This window comes from Talpa europaea, assembly GCF_964194135.1.
Source record: "Talpa europaea genome assembly, chromosome: 8".
NCBI lineage: Eukaryota > Metazoa > Chordata > Mammalia > Eulipotyphla > Talpidae > Talpa > Talpa europaea.
Genome location: NC_140075.1, coordinates 66,139,014 through 66,155,858, shown reverse-complemented (window position 1 = coordinate 66,155,858; position 16,845 = coordinate 66,139,014).

Sequence of the window (16,845 nt, the reverse complement as noted above, 5' to 3'; positions counted from 1 at the left end):
ATACACATACAGAAACACATAAAACTGAGTTTTTTATCTGTGTATGTGTGTACACACATGCAAACGCAAAACCATTTTTTGTTATAAATTAAACCATGAAATATCTATTATGTGGTATCTTTCACTTTATTGTTTTTTATTAATAACATACATATAAGCGAGAGATACAGACAAACACACTTGGGGATTTTTATTAATAACATACATATAAGCGAGAGATACAGACAAACACACTTGGGGATTTTTTTTTTTTTTACCAATAGTGAAGGATTTCTATATAATGATCCATAATATTGATGTCCTGTGGTTACTTTAACACTTTATTTATATAAAGACTTGGTGTTTCTATTTTTTTAAATTACAAAACTTAACAGAAAATGGGGCAAGAAGAAAGGCTCAACGTGGTGGTGGAGAAATGCTGCGAATAAGTTCTCCCATAAAAACGATAAATAGGGAGCAAAAGTAGCAGGTCCCTGTGAGAACTGGGATACGGAAGATAAACGGGTGACTCTGGCAAACTGCCTGAAGAGGAAAGTAGCCATAAAAGAGGACGCAAAGAGAGGAGTGGTCCAAGTCCAACCACTGTGGAAAGCTGTCTGGAGGTTCCTCAGTCTACTAAAAATGGAGCTACCATATGAACCAACAATTCCACTCCTAAGGATCTATCCAAAGGACAGAAAAACATTGATTCAAAAGAACACCTGTGCCCCTATGTTTATTGCAGTGCTATTTACAATAGTAAAACCTGGAAACAACCCACATGCTTAAAAACAGATGACTGGATCAAGAAGATGTGGCATATATACACAATGGAATATTATTCAGCAATCAGAAAAGATAGACTCACATCATTTGCAGCAACATGGATGGAGCTAGAATGAATTTTGCTCAGTGAAATAAGTCAGAAGGAAAAAGAAAAATATCAGATGGTTTCACTTACAGCAGGAATATAGAAGAACCAAATAAGACATCAGTGTACAAAATAATAACAGTACAAAACACAACAAAGCAAAATCGGACAATTATAAATCAGAGACATACTGCAGGGGAGGAGGAGGGAGAGGGATCAGAGGGAGGGAGGGAGGAGCACTGGGGACTGAGGTGATGGTGCTCGGGTGCATGGGGGATGGAAATTCTATGGGGACAACACCTGGGGGGGTGGGGAGAAGCAAATATTGTTTAAAAATGAACAACACTGTAAAAACAATTAAAAAAAAAAAGAAAATGGGGCGAGGGTGGGGATTGGCAGTGTCTCATTATATTCTGGAAGTTTTAGCTCCACAAATAAATCCTCACCAGTGGAGTTTAGAAAAAAAACAACACGATCGCAGTGAGATGTATAAGTGTTTTATGAACTCAGTTTATTCAATGTATGAGAGAACCAACCAGAACTGAAGGAGAAGTCACCAAGTCAAACCTATGTTACAGGGAATATGTATCCACCTGCCCTCTGGTCATTAATCAGAGTGGAGAAGTCATTTTTCACAAATTAGTGAGAGATAAGCAAAAGGTAACTCCTCTTATTTAGAAATAGAAAAAAAAAAGTGTGGATAGAGAATAAAAACACAGCATGGCAATACAAATGGTTTACAGAGAGAATATTCTCAAGTCTAGAGAAGCCCCACTCCTTCCATTTGGGAAATTCTGGATTTCTGTAAACATCATTTAAGTTTGTGTAAGCCGTCCTCTTCCCTATTGTTAATCACATTCTCAGGAAAGTAACTTTTGTCTGGATGTTCATCTGGTGCCTTTCATGAAACACAATATTCATTCACTAGGTAGACACTATGGCAAACAATGCTAGGTGCTAAGACAGATACATCAGTTAAAATAGTGACTGTTGTAAATTAAAAGCTTTCGAATATGGGTTTGCATATACAACACTGGGGTGATAAAAATTAAAATCTTCAGATAGCGCTGCCGACTTTCTCATTTAGCAAGTTTTAGTGGGGTCCTCCAGATTTGTAGGTGAAAAGAAATCTAGACATTATTTTTGCAGAAGTTTCTATAAAACAGGAGTTTCATAAATTAGTTGCAGAAGAATTATAATAGCAATTGATCACTAAAAAAAAAAAAACATGAATCCCCAACCCTGACAACATAGCAAGAAAGTAATGTCAGTGACTTGCTGTAAGTACTTATGAAAACTGAATTAGGAATTCTAAGCACCGATTCAAGAAAGATTTTGGTTTTTTAATTTATTTTAATGTATGTAACAAAACACCAAGAAAGAACATATTATACCCTGGATTTAGAGTATTTAATATCTGTTTAAATAGAAACTCTAGATATATACTGTCCATGGTAGTAGACAATAAAAAGTCACATGTGACTATTTCAACTTAAATTAACATTGGGGCCTTCCTGGTGGCGCAAGGGGTTAAGCACCACACTGTGAAGTAATCCACAGCCTCTGCAGCATGAGTTCAATCCCCGGCTGGCCAGGGAGAAACCCACATGGTGAGCAGACCTCTCCTGTCAAGCCTGCTTCTCCCCTCAGCAGTGTATTTCAGTAACTCTGCCTGTTCTGTTCCCTGCTCTGTCTCTGGTGGATCCTCTCACCCCCTGCATCTCTGACCTGTACCCCAGCTGTTGTATGCATGGATAAATAAATTAAAGAAATAATTAACATTGAATAAAATAAAAAAAAAATTTACAAGTAGCCCTAGTCACATTTTAAGTACACAATGCCACGTGTGATTAGCAGCAATGTTAATAGTGATAGATGCACAGCACTGCAAAAGAAGAAAGGAATGATTAAATAACAAATAATACAAGAAAATATTTCTGAATGGAAGAAAATTTGAGTTTCAAATCAAAGATGCTAGATCTGATTGCTTTAGCAAGATCTAATGTATGCAAGTTCTTTTTTATAAATTAACATTGTTTTGAAAAATATTAAGATGAAAAGTTTTTATTTGCATTAGGAAATATTGGTTAATTTTCTTACTGTAGCTTTATTCATCTTATAATTACTCAGTAATGAAAATGGTGGTCACAAACGGTTTGTGAATTGCCTTATTTTATATTTTTATTTCTATCAACAATGGCTTTTTCCATCATAGCAGATAATGACCAAAGGAATTCTACTTTGATGCTTGATTGTTGAGAAGACTACTGTATTATTTTTAAATGTTCTGGAATTTGTTTGCTATTTTGCTGTTACTGATTCTTTCATTTAACTCCAGCTCACAAAGTATAATCTTTGTATAATATTAATGTTTTGGATATATTGAGATAAGTGTTAATGACTGTGTATTCTATCTTGATGAAAATTTCTTGTGCACTTGAAAAGAAAATGTATTTTGCAGAAGTTATCTTTTTGTGTACTAAATTTAGCATACTAAAAAGGTCAATCATGTATTTATAAACAAAAATGATCAAATTTTATACATCCTTATTTTCTTTTCATATTTCTCCTATCAGTTTTTGAGAAGTACTGCCCAAATCTCTAGCTACAGCTTATGTTTTTTTCTATTCCTTCTTTGTTTTAGTTTCACGTATTTGAGATTTTTTTTTTTTAGGTGTACCCATATGTAGTTTCCTATATCTTTAAGGTGAATGTAACTTTTAATCTTTTATAAAATGTCCCTTGTCTTTGACCATACTCCTGAAAATCTGCTTTTTCTTATTAAAAAAAAAACAGACCTGTCCGCTTTCTTTTTCTTATCTTTTGCCAAGCTTATCTTGCCGTCCTTTTACTTTCAAAGCATGACTTTTATATTCTAAGTGTTTTTCTTTTGAACACTATACAGTTAGGCACTGTTTTATTTTGTTTCTCTTTGAAATACCATCTGGTATTCTTTGAACGTAACTGGAAATATTCAGTCTCCTTTATTATCGTGATTGTTTATAATTGAGAATAAGACAACCATCCTGGGCCTCCCCGGTGGCGCAGCGGTTGAGCGCTGGGTTGCGAAGCTGCCGGCGACCTCTGCGGCGCCGGTTCGATCCCCGGCTGCTCCCCGGGCACCGGAGGAGGGGCCCACATGGCGCGCAGACCTCTCCTGCGGCCCGCTGCTCCCCTCAGCAGTGTACTTCGGTCCTTCTGCCTGCTCTGCTCCCCGCTCTGACTCTGGTGAGTTCTCTCACCCTCCCGCGCTTCTGACTGTACCCAGTGCATGTATAAACGAACAAGCAAACAAACAAATAAATAAAAAAAAAAATGCCTCTATTAAAAAAAAAAAAAGACAACCATCCTGCCTCTGTTTCCCTTTTTTTCAACTATGTTTTATCCTTGCCTCTGAATTTCCTCATTTTATATTAATAGAATAGAATAATAATTAATAGAATAATTTTATTTAGTATATTGATTTTTCAGTGATGCCTATTCTATTTCTGTTTGTTGCACCAGGGATTATTATATGAATTCTATCACATTATACTAAGAGTTAACATTAGACTACTTCACATGAAATGAGGGAACTTATCAAAATACGCTTTTGTTTAAACCCCACTCTAATTTCTGATTTTTGTGAAAAGATTTTGCATAGACATGCATTACCAATTTCACAATAAGATATCATTGCTTCATTGTGTTGTCTACCGAAGAAATTCTGAGATGGGGAAAATAAAAGTAAAGATAACCTCTTCCAGTTACCTGTGTACTCCCATGTTTGTTATTCTTAATTTCTTTCTGTACATCTGAGTATCATTTTCTCTTCAGCCTGATGGAATTTCTTTAGCATGTCTTATAGTGTACATCTGCCAACAATGGATTTCATCAGTTTTGCATTTTTGAAAAGGTCATTATTTCATGATAATTTTGAGGGGTGTTTTTGCTGGCTTTAAAATTCTGGGTAAAGAGATTTTATCTTTCAGTACTCTAAGTATGTTACCTGATTGTCTTATCACTTGTCTTGTTTCTCAAGAGAAATTAGTCATTGTATTTAAAGTTTTTCCCACATTCTTTGACATTTTCTCTGACAGTTTTTACATTTTTCTTTTTGTCTTTTGTTTCTGATAGTTGAACTTTTGTATAAAGGCATGATTCTTCATACTTGGGATTTACTTCTTGAATTTATAGTTTGTTTCTTTGGAAACTTTTCAACAAATGTTGTTTTAACAAATATTTCTATTGTCTCCTCAAACTCTGACTAATAGTTACTGAAAACTTTCACTCTAATTCTCATGTTTTTTATTAATTTTCTGAATGTTCTGATTTTATTTGTATCTTTGCTTCGGCTTGGATATGTTCTATTGATCTAGTTGTATCATCCACTCTTATACATATCCATTTCCTAATGCTATGTATTATGTTTTCTCATTACATAATATCCGTTTTGTTAATATTTTTACTAAAGTGGAATTTAGATATTGAGAAATGCACAGATCTTCATATATAGTTTAATGAGTTTTGGCAAAACCATACCTCATCAAGGTAGGGAATATTATTTTCTCAGAATGCTCTACTATGCCCTTTTCCATGCATTTAATGTTCATGTAGTTTAGGGTATGTAAATTTATATTTTAGGTGCAGTTCTCTTCTGAAAGTCTCCAAGTTTTCTTTTTTATTGTCTGTTTTTCTTGTGTCTTTTTTTTTTTATATAGAGGCATGCTTATTTATTTATTTATTTGTTTGTTTGTTTGTTTTTGTTTATACATGCACTGGGTACAGTCAGAAGCGCGGGAGGGTGAGAGAATTCACCAGAGCCAGAGCAGGGAGCAGAACAGGCAGAAGGACTGAAGTACACTGCTGAGGGGAGCAGCGGGCGGCAGGAGAGGTCTGCGCGCCATGTGGGACCCTCCTCCGGTGGCCGGGGAGCAGCCGGGGGATCGAACCAGTGCTGCAGACGCTGTGGGCAGCTTCGTCAGCTTCGCAACCCAGCGCTCAACTGCTGCGCCACCGGGGAGGCCCTCTTGTGTCTTTTTTTAAAAAGATTTATTCATGCATATAAGACCTGGGGTACAGGCCAGATGTGCGGGAGGTGAGAGAATTCACCAGAGACGGAGCGGGGAACAGAACACTGCTGAGGGAAGCAGCAGGTGAGATGGGAGAGGTCTGCCACGCCAGGTGGGCATCTCCGTTGCCCGCAGAGATCGAACCCTAATTTCAGAGGCTGCGGACAGCTTCACAGCAAGGCGCTCAACCACCTGTTCCCCCAGGGAGGCCTCCTGTGTCTTTTAAAAGGTTTTATTAAAGTACTTGCCTGCAAATTCCTGTATCTGAATCACCTATAGTCTGTTAAACTTGTATTTCTTTCTTTCTTTGTGCAGTCCTTTTTCCTGGCATGATGATTTTTGTAAAATTTTATTAGAGCATCCCTCTTTTATTTGGTTAAGCAGATAAAGACTGATTATCTTATTTAAAAGTAGAACTGATCTGGGACTGACTTACCACTTTGGTAATGCTAAATTCTTTCTTTTTTCTTTTATTGATATAACATTGATTTATAACACTGTATGAATCAGAGGCCTAGGTTTACGCCTCTTCAGGTGTAAGTTAACATACCACACCCATCACCAAGTCACTCTGTTTTTACCAAAGATAAATCCAAGAACATAGTCCCATGATTTTTGAAATTGAAATCCTGGTGTATTCACCAGGTCCCTTTCCTCTGGCATAACCCAAACTTAATTATTACTTTTTAGAACATTGTAAGTTGCCAAAAACTCAATTTTTCTTTCCCCCAGAATATTTCAGTTTATTTTTCAGCCTTCCTATTCCTTCCTACTATTGAATTCCACAGAGTCTTCAGGAGGAAAAATGCTCATGAGTTTGAGACTCACGTACCACCAATTTCTTCTGTATCCCCAATGCTAATGTTAATCTGTTAACTGCTCCCCAGGGGTGAACCACTGTTTGGTCAAAGCCTGGATCTCAGTCTTCTGCATTTTGATCAGAGTTTATAATTACTACCAGAAAGTAATTATAAAATATCATCTTCTCTCTCCCATGTCTCCACCATCCAGAATCTTGTTCTGTGTAGTCCTCATTACTTTCCTGCCTGTAAGTGAAGTCACTTTTATTATACCTTGGGGGACATTCGCCTGCTACAAAGTAAAACACCCTATGTTCTTTAGTTGAAACTTTAATATGCAGATACAAAATCCATTGTAACTATAATAAGTTATTATAATATTATAATTTAGTAGACAAAAGTGACATAGATGAATGTCAGTGACTGACAACAGAGTTCTGAACAGCAGCATAAATCCTTGAAAACTAGTTTTGTGTGACATGAGTTATGAGTATAAGGTGATATATCACTTAACTTTTCAATAGAGATATGCAGAACTATTTTAATATGCCAAATTCCAGAAAAGCATGTGTGAATTTGTACTATGTGTGAGGAGAATAAAATTGAGGAGATCCTCTAACTGAATGATTAAAAATAATACATCATTAATCTGAGAAGATTAATGACAGATTTTTTTTTACAATATCAAAATACAATTTTATAATATAAAAGATACAGAAGTCATGGGGAGGGTGTAAGTTAGGTAAAGTTCTGCTTAAGGTATATTTTGCTGAGTGGAGAAAAGGCTTCAAATGTATTGAATATTCACAATGACGGGAAATGAAGACAGTTATTTTCATGAAATTAGGAACAAGACAAAATATATCCCTGACCTTGTTGTTCCTGTTGCTGCTGCTGTGTTTTCTTGTGGAGATCTTTGTTTATCCTAATGGAGAAATACCCAAAATTAGTGAGAACTGACTTAAAATTAGAAATGATGATGTAAGAGCACCACAAAGAAAATATTTTAAAACACAGTTATATGTACAAATTAATAGCTTTGCAATATACCAGAAATAAACTAGACTATTAAATGGAGTAAAATGCTAAATGCTACAGGATAAAAAAACAATTACAAATAAATTTTATAATAAATGCAACACAGCCATATGATAAATATTACAGAAATTATTTTACATAAATTGAGAAAATTACCATTTTATTAAAAAATGCATGAAGTAAATATTGTGGGAAAAATCAGTTTACAATTCATTCATTGTTTAACTTGACAAATTTATTTAAAGTTCCTCTGTAATTTATCAAGCTGATTCAATAAATTGAAGAGTAGGTTAATCAATGAAATATCAATAGTTATAATTACAATAAGGTAAAGACACCACTACACACAATAAAATACAAAAGGCAGAGAATTTTAGTATAAGAATACAATGTGAAAATGAAACAGAAAGGCAAAAAACAGAGTACATAGAGTTGAAAATTTGATGCGTGGGAAGGATAGCATTTTGAATCCTTAAGGAAATGTTGGCATTCCTCATAGTGTGATTTATGTAACAACAATCGTAAACACGATTATTTTGTGTGGTTCAGAGAACAATTTAAATTTTAAAAACTATGTGTTATTTTAGCTTACATAAGAAATTTATATAAGAAGTGCCTCAACTAACCTATATATACCACAAAATTATGAATTATGTACAGACAAGTCTATATCAAAAGGGAAGTTAAAACTGCCTTAAATCAAATATTCAACAAATTATTGTTCAAGTGACATACAAATATGCTGAAGTGGTGAAAATATATCCAAATGAGAAAGTTTTAGACACTTTATTGAAAGAAGTTATGCTGAACAGCTGTATTTGCAGAAATTTTGAGTTAGGAACTTAATTCAGAGTTTATGTCATATAAGTTCCAGAAGCAATTAGTTACAAAACATATTAATAATATACCAAAAATTAGCAAAACATATAGGTGACTCCTATTAGAGTCTTGGGAAAAGGCAGTATTTTTAGACAACTGAAACTCATGAGGAATGCAGAAAAAAATTATATAGATCTGTATTTTACCCTTAAAACATTAAAATGTATTTTCTGAGAAGAAATATCATGAGCATAGTTAAAATAAAAATATAAAATTTATGATAAAATAATCGCCACATATCAGTAAAGAATGATTTATATTGATGTAAAGAGTCCCTAAAAATGATGAAATAACATGGGCAAAGGCTATGAAAAGGTTATTCACACACAAAATACAAATGAAAATAAACATACAATAACATACAAAAGATAATTCTGCCACACAAGAGATAGAAAATTCAAAATGATAAAATACCATTTTATGAACAATAATAGGAAATACTCCATTTTAAATAATGTGTGAGGAGTGGTATGGAAACAGATATATAATTTCATATATATTCGCATATGAAATTGTTTTTGCAAGCTGGAATGGGTGTACAAATACTGAGATTTAATTTTTTACTTTATACATTCTATGTTGTGGTATACTTTTGAATTTTTTTGGTATTAAAATTTTAAAATCTTACAAAAGACTTAAGAAAAAGGGTTAGCACATGAACCAATTCTCAGAAAAGTGTCACATAAATACAAGAAAAGGAACTAAGCCTTACTTAAAATCAATTAAGTGCAAACTGAAACAATTAAATATCAATTTAAAGGTTTCTCAAAGACCTAAAATCTCAAGAATATGCAATATTTTATAGCTTGGTGGAAAGAGAATAATTTTATAACAGTGAAAGGGTAAACTGAGTTCCAATTTCAAGAAGGCAATTTAGCAACATGTATAAAACTGAATTTTATTTTTCTGATTTCTGATTTTTAGAGTACATTGATTGTACTTATGCAAAACTAGTAGGACAATATGGAGATATCTATCATAGCATTTTTGTGTTGTGCTTTTTTTTCTGCTTTTGGATTAATTTTTATTAACCTAAAATTCACATAATAAAAATTTACCATAATCATCATTTTAAAGTATACAATTAAATGAGTTTTAGTTTACATGTTCAGCAATTATAATCATTGTTTTCTAATTCCAGAACATCTCCATCATCCCAAAAAGAAAACTGATATCATTTAGAAGTCAATCTCAATTTTCACTTCTTATCATTTCCTGACAGTTACTTTCTGTACCCCAAACTAATAAAAATAATATCTCCAATCTAATAAAAAGAATCTATGGAAAATCCATGGCTAACATCATAACTAATGATAAAGGATTGACAAATTCTTCTGATTTCAGAAACAAAAACTAGTCTTTATTATTAGATTGGAGATACTCTACTTCCTTTCTGTATGGTTTTGCCTTCCTTTTTCATTCTCAGAAATGGAATCATATGATATGTACCCTTTGTGTCTGCTTCCTTCATTTAGCATTATGTTCCAGTATATTTCCATACTCTAGCAGGTATCAGAGCTTCATTCTTTTTATGGCTGCATAATATACCACAGTATGGATGCAGCATATTTATTCTTTTTTTTTGTTGGTGAATGTTTGGGTTGTTCCACTTTTGGTTATTGTGAACAATGAACATGCTTCTGTGAACTTTTGAGGAACTGCTTACTTGATTTCCTCAGCAGCTTCACTGCTTTACATTCCCATCAGCAATGTCTAAGGGTATCTGTTTTGCCAAATTTTAGCCAGCATTTGTTACTTTTGTTTTGATTAGGATGGTTTATTTGTTGTTGTATCACTGTGGTTTTGATTTACATTTCTCTAATTTCTTTATTTGGAACATCTTTGCAATTGCTTATTGTGCAGGTACTTGATGTCTTTCTTGGAGAATATTCATTGTCCTTAGCTAACTTTACAAATTGAGTTGTTTATCTTTTTATTGTAGAGTTGTAAGAGTTCTTTATGTATTCTAGATATTGGATTCTTATCTGAATTGCAAATGCTTTCCATTTTGTTGATTACATATTTACTTAACAGTGTTCTTAAAAACTCAAATGTTTTTATTGTGATGAAGTCTAAATTATCATTTTTTTTCTTTTGTGGCTTGTGGTTTTGGTGTTATAGTCAATAAATGGTCTCCTAAGGTAAGATCATGAAGATGACCATTTATATTTCTAAGAGTTTTAAAATTTAGTGCTTTCAGTTATATCTTTGATTCATGTTGATTTAATTGTGGTATTACATGTGAAGTAGGTGTCAAGTTTCTTTCTCTTGCATGTAGATAACCAGTTGTCCCAACATTATATTTTGAATATGAATTTTTGGCCATGATTCTTTGTCTTAGTGTGATCTTGGAAATCTCAAAAATCAATTGACCATAGATATATGGAAATACTTTTGATGTTCAATTCAGTTCCATTGATTTGTATGACAGTATAATACTGTTTTGATTACTGTGGCTTTGTAGTAAGTTTTGAAGTCAAGACTAATTCTTTTTCCTGAACTCAGAAGAATTTGTCAATCCTTTATCGTTAAGTATGATGTTAGACATGGATTTTCCATAGATTCTTTTTATTAGATTGGAGATATTTTCTATTTCTGGTTTGTTTTGTGTTTTGTTTTTTTCTTCATGAAATGATGCTGGATTTTGACAACTGCTTTTCTGCTTCTACTGAGTATTTTTTTTTCCACTTCTTTATTCCATTACTATGGTTTATCCCATTGAATGCTTTTTATATTGTGACTCAACCATACAAATTAAATCCCAGTTAATTACAGTGTCTATTCCTTTTAATATGTTGTGGGAGTCATTTTGTTGTTGCTTGAAGGATTTTTGTTTCAATATTCATGAGGGGTATTTATTTGTGCTAGATGTTGTTTTTTTCTCCTGTGATTTCTTCTTTGATCTATTCATTACTCCACAATATTATGGGATGATTAGTATCCCATCTCCCCCAACATAAAAAATAGAAATTGTAACACTTCTATTACAGAATGTGACTTCATTGAAAAATAGGGTTGTTGCAGATGTAACTAGTTAAAATAAGATGAGGTAGGCTGGACTCCTATTCAAAAATGGCCAGCGTCCTTATGGAATGGTAGTCCGATGAAGACAAACACATTGAACTTGTCTTATGATTTTGAGGCACTGTTTGTATTAAGTAGATAAAATTTATAAATTGACAAAGATTGCCAGGTGATATCTGAAATTTCAGAGGCAAGGAAGAATACTACTACTAATATCACAGGAAGAATAGCTCTTTCTATATGCCAGCACCTTGATTTTATTTTATTTTTTTAATTTTTTACATCATTGTTCATTTTTAAACAGTATTTGCTTCCCCCCTCCTCAGGTGTAGTCCCAATAGAGTTTCCTTCACCACTGCACCATCACCTCAGTCCCCTGTGCTCCTCCCTCCCTCTCTCTGATCCCTCTCCTTCCTACTCTCCTGCAGGTTGGCTCTGATTTATAATTGTCTGTGTTTGTTTTATTGTGTTTTGTATTGTTATTAGCAACATGGATGGAGCTAGAAGGAATTATGCTCTGTGAAATAAGTCTAAAGGGTAAAGGAAAATACCAGATGATTTCACTTATAGAAGGAATATAGGGGAACCAGATAAGACATCAGTGTATTGTGCCCATTTTTTGACAAGGCTGTTTACTTTGTTTTTGTTGAGTTTCATCAGCTCTTTGTAGATTTTTGTGATCAGTGCCTTGTCAGTAGTATTGTGTGCAAAAACTTTTACCCGATCAGTAGGGTGCCCCTTGTATTGGTTGTTGTCCCTTTTGCTGTACAGAAGCTCTTGAATTTGATGTAGCCCCAGCTGTTCATCTTTTCCTTCACTATCTTTGCTTTTGGTGATGTGTCTTTGAATATTTGACTGAGGTGTATGTCATGGAGTGTTTTGCCTCTATTTTCTTCAACATGTTTTTTGGTTTCAGGTCTTATGTCTAGTTTTTCAACCCATTTTTAACTTGGTTTTTGTGCATGGTGTGAGGTAGTAGTCTGGCTTCATTCTTTTGCGTGTAGCAGCCCAGTTTTCCCAACACCATATTGAACAAACTTTCTTTGCAGAAATATTTAATTTTTGGGCCTCCCCGGTGGCTCAATGGGTTAAGCACCACACTATGAAGCAAAATGCAGTCTCTACAGCACGAGTTCGATCCCAGGACAGCCAGAGAGAAATTCACATGGTGAAGCAGACCTCTCCTGTCGCACCCACTGCTCCCCTCAGCAGTGTATTTCAGTCAGTGTTCTGTTCCCCATTATGTCTCTGGTGGATCCTCACACCCCCTTATGTATGGCCTGCACCCCAGCTCTTGTATGCATAAATAAATAAATCTTTAAAAACATATTTAATTTTTAAATAACTGTTTAGGTATTAAAAAGATTTACAAGATTTTTTTTCACCTTTTAAAAAGAATTTTTTAAAAAGTTTTTCATACCATAAAACAATTTTGCTTCAGGAAAAGAATAAATTTAGAAGTTCTTGGTAGTAATAGAATAACTCTCAGGTTTATAAGGAAAACAGAACATGAATTGCTTTCTGTTGTACTAGTGGGTATTTAAGGACCAATGAAAGGATTTTTTCTAACTAGGGAGTAACCTACTTTTTGAAGAAAGTGCAATGTTTGGAACAGTGTTCAGTTATACCTTAAGTGCTGCCAAGTCTAGGATTAGATTGCACATTATTCAGAAACTACCAGAAGATAGAAGATTATTAAGTTAGAGACCAAAGATTATTGCTCTCAGCACAGCAAGTGACATGAATAGGGGTGTGTGCCTGTGTTTTATATTAAATTTTTTCTTGAGGTATCCTTGGGGTACATTGTATATGTTTTAGGCTTATAGGTTCACACCTCCTCAAATGTATGTTCCCACTCCGCAACTACCTCCAGGCACCAGTACTACTTCACTTTAGTTCATGGGGCCCATCTTCCCTTTGCTCTCTACACCCTTACTCATTTTGGTATATATGCAAAGAAACATCATTTCATAAAAGCGATGGTTCTTTAAAGCAGCGTCTCAGATTCATTTAAAAGGAATTTGTGAGACTAGCAGTTGCATTTTCCAAGCTAAGCCTACATTGAGTAATTAAAAGTGTTATGCACCCGTGTTTGTGATATACATTCTAAATAACCTGAAAGTTAGAAGTAAAGGGTTAGTGAAATGCTTTCCTTAGTATATTTAACTGATAAGGTGCATCTGGCTTGGGTGAGGCTGTCTTCGGGTCCTGGTGATCCTTATTCACATCAGGTTCTAGCTCAGTCTCCTGAATAGGTATTCTTTTTTTTTTTAATAAATTTTATTTTTATATTCCCCATACAATTGCAATCCCCTTATTTTGACCCCAATCCCTCCCCTCCCCGCCCTCCACCCCCCATAGAGTGTCTCTTGTTCATAGTTGTTTGTTGATTTTGATATTTTCTTTCTTATATTCTTTTTCCTGGTCCCTTATTTAAGTTTTCTAGATTCCTGCTATGAGTGAGACCATCCGGTATTTTTCTTTTTCTTTTTGGCTTATTTTGCTGAGCATGATCCCTTCCAGCATTCTTGACTGTAGTTTGCGGTTTCCACAGTGGTCTAGGGGGTTAAGCCTCAGTGCTATCACTACCATGGCCTGAGTTTGATCCCTGCCCAGCCTTGGTCGTGGAGAGGAGGGAGGAGTGGAATGGAGTGAGTGGGAATGACACTGGCTATGGGCTCGTCATAGATGGCCTTTATGATGTTGAGGTATGTTCCTTGTATCCCGAGAATTTCAAGGGCATTTATCATAAATGAGTGTTGTTCTTTGCCAAAAGCTTTTTCAGCATCTATTGATATTATCATATGATTTTATATTCCTTTTTGTTGATGTTTTGGATAAGATGGATTGATTTTCAGATGTTCGACCATTCTTGTGTCCCCGGAATAAATCCTACTTGGTCGTAGTGAATAATCTTGTGGATATGTTTTTGGACTGTTAGGTAAAATTACGTTGAGTATTTTTGCATCAGTGTTCATTAGAGACATTGGCCTGGAGTTCTCTTTGTGTTGTCCTTGTTTGATTTTGGTATTAGTGTAATGTTGGCTTCATAGAACGTGTTTGGTATTGTCCCTTCCTTCTCAATTTTTTGAAAGAGTTTGTGAGGGATAGGCACTAGTTCTTTTCTGAATGTTTGGAAGAATTCATTTGTAAATCCATCTGGTCCTGGTCTTTTGTTTTTGGGGAGGTTTTGATTACCATTTCAAATTCACAGCTTGTAATTTGTCTGTTTAGGTCTTCTATTTCTTCTTTATCTGGCTTTGGGTGATTATAAAGTTGTAGGAATTTGTCTTCTAGATTGTTGAGCTTGTTTGTATATAAATGTTCATAGTACTTTCTGATTATTCTTTTGATTTCTGCTGTGTCTGTTGTGATTTCTCCTCTTTCGTTTGTGATCCTATTTATTTGTGCTTTCTCCCAGTTTTCCTTTGTGAGCCTGGCTAGGGGCTTTTCTATTTTATTTATTTTTTCAAAGAACCAACTTGAAACAGTAATCAAATAATGCCTTGAGACACATGAAAATAGAAATCCAACTTAATAAAATTTAAGGGATTCAGCAAAGACAAAGAGAAGGTTTGAGTGATAAATTTGTATCTTTACAATCAAGAGAAATATCATATAGATAACCTACTTTCACACCTTAGGAAAAATAAAAATGAGTAACAGTAAGCTCAAAGTTAGTAGAGGGAAAGTAAACAAAATGATAAGAGGACAAAAAAATGAAATAAACTGAAAAGACAATAGGAAAAAAATGAGGATTTTTAAAAAAAAAGATATGCCAAAGAGACAAAGCTTTAGCTAGACTTGCCAAAAAATTGGGATGACCAAATAAAAATAGAAATCAAAGTAGAGAAATTATAACAAATACCACAAAAATAAAAATGATCATAACAGACTATTGTGAGGTATGCAAGAAACATAACAACATAATAAAGGTTATATATGACAAGTCCACAGTTCAAACATATGCAACTATGAAAAGTTCAAAGCATTTCCTCTAAGAAAAAGAATAAGGCAAGGGTACCTACTCTCACCCTTTTTATTGAGCATTGTTTTGGAAATTCTGAATAAAAGACAGAGAAAAAGAAAATGATAATTATCCAAACTGGAAAGAAAATAAACATGTTACTTTTTTTTTTTATTTTTTGCATGCTTGTTCATTTTTTTTTTTTAAGATTTTATTTATACAAGAATTGGGGAACAGGCCAGATGTGTGGAAGGATGAGAGGATTTACCAGAGACAGAGCAGGGAACAAAACAGGCAGACTGAAATACACTGCTGAGGGGAGCAGCAGGTGAGACAGGAGAGGTCTGCTGTGCCAGGTGGGATTCTCGCAGGCCATCAGGGATCGAACCTGCGCTGCAGAGGCTGCAGACAGCTTCACAGTGCGGTGCTCAACCACCTGCGCCACCAGGGAGGCCCCTTAATCATTTTTAAACAATATTGGCTACCCCCACACCCCCAGGTATTGTCCCCATAGAATTTCTTTCACCAATGCACACATGCACCATCACCATAGTCCCCTGTGCTCCTCCCTCCCTCCCTCCTCCTCCCCTGCAGTATGTCTCTGTTGTGTTTTGTACTGTTGTTATTTTTTACACTGATGTCTTATTTGGTTCCCCATATTCCTATTATAAGTGAAACCATCCGATATTTTTCTTTTTCCTTCTGACTTATTTCACTTAGCATAATTTCTTCTAGCTCCTTCCACGTTGTTGTGAATGGCATGAGTTTATCTTTCTTGATTGCTGAATAATATTCCATTGTGTATATATGCCACATCTTCTTGATCCAGTCATCTATTTTTGGGCATTTGGGTTGTTTCCAGGTTTACCTGTACAGAAGAAAATACAGGTAAAACATTACAAGACATACATCTTAGTAACATCTTTAAAGACTCATCACCCAAAGCAAAGAATGTCAAGGAAAAAATAAACACCTGGGATTACATCAAACTCAGAAGCTTCTGCACAGCAAAAGAGACATTAACCAAAACAAAGAGATACCCTATTGATTGGAAAAAAATTTTTGCACTCCATACAACTCATAAGGGATTGATCACAAAGATATACAACTCACAGGACTCAACAAAAACAAAGTAAACAAACCAGTCAAGAAAGGGGCACAAGAACTTAAGACATTTCTCCAAAGAGGAAATGGCCAACAGGCATATAAAAAATGTTCAACATCCTTTATCATTAG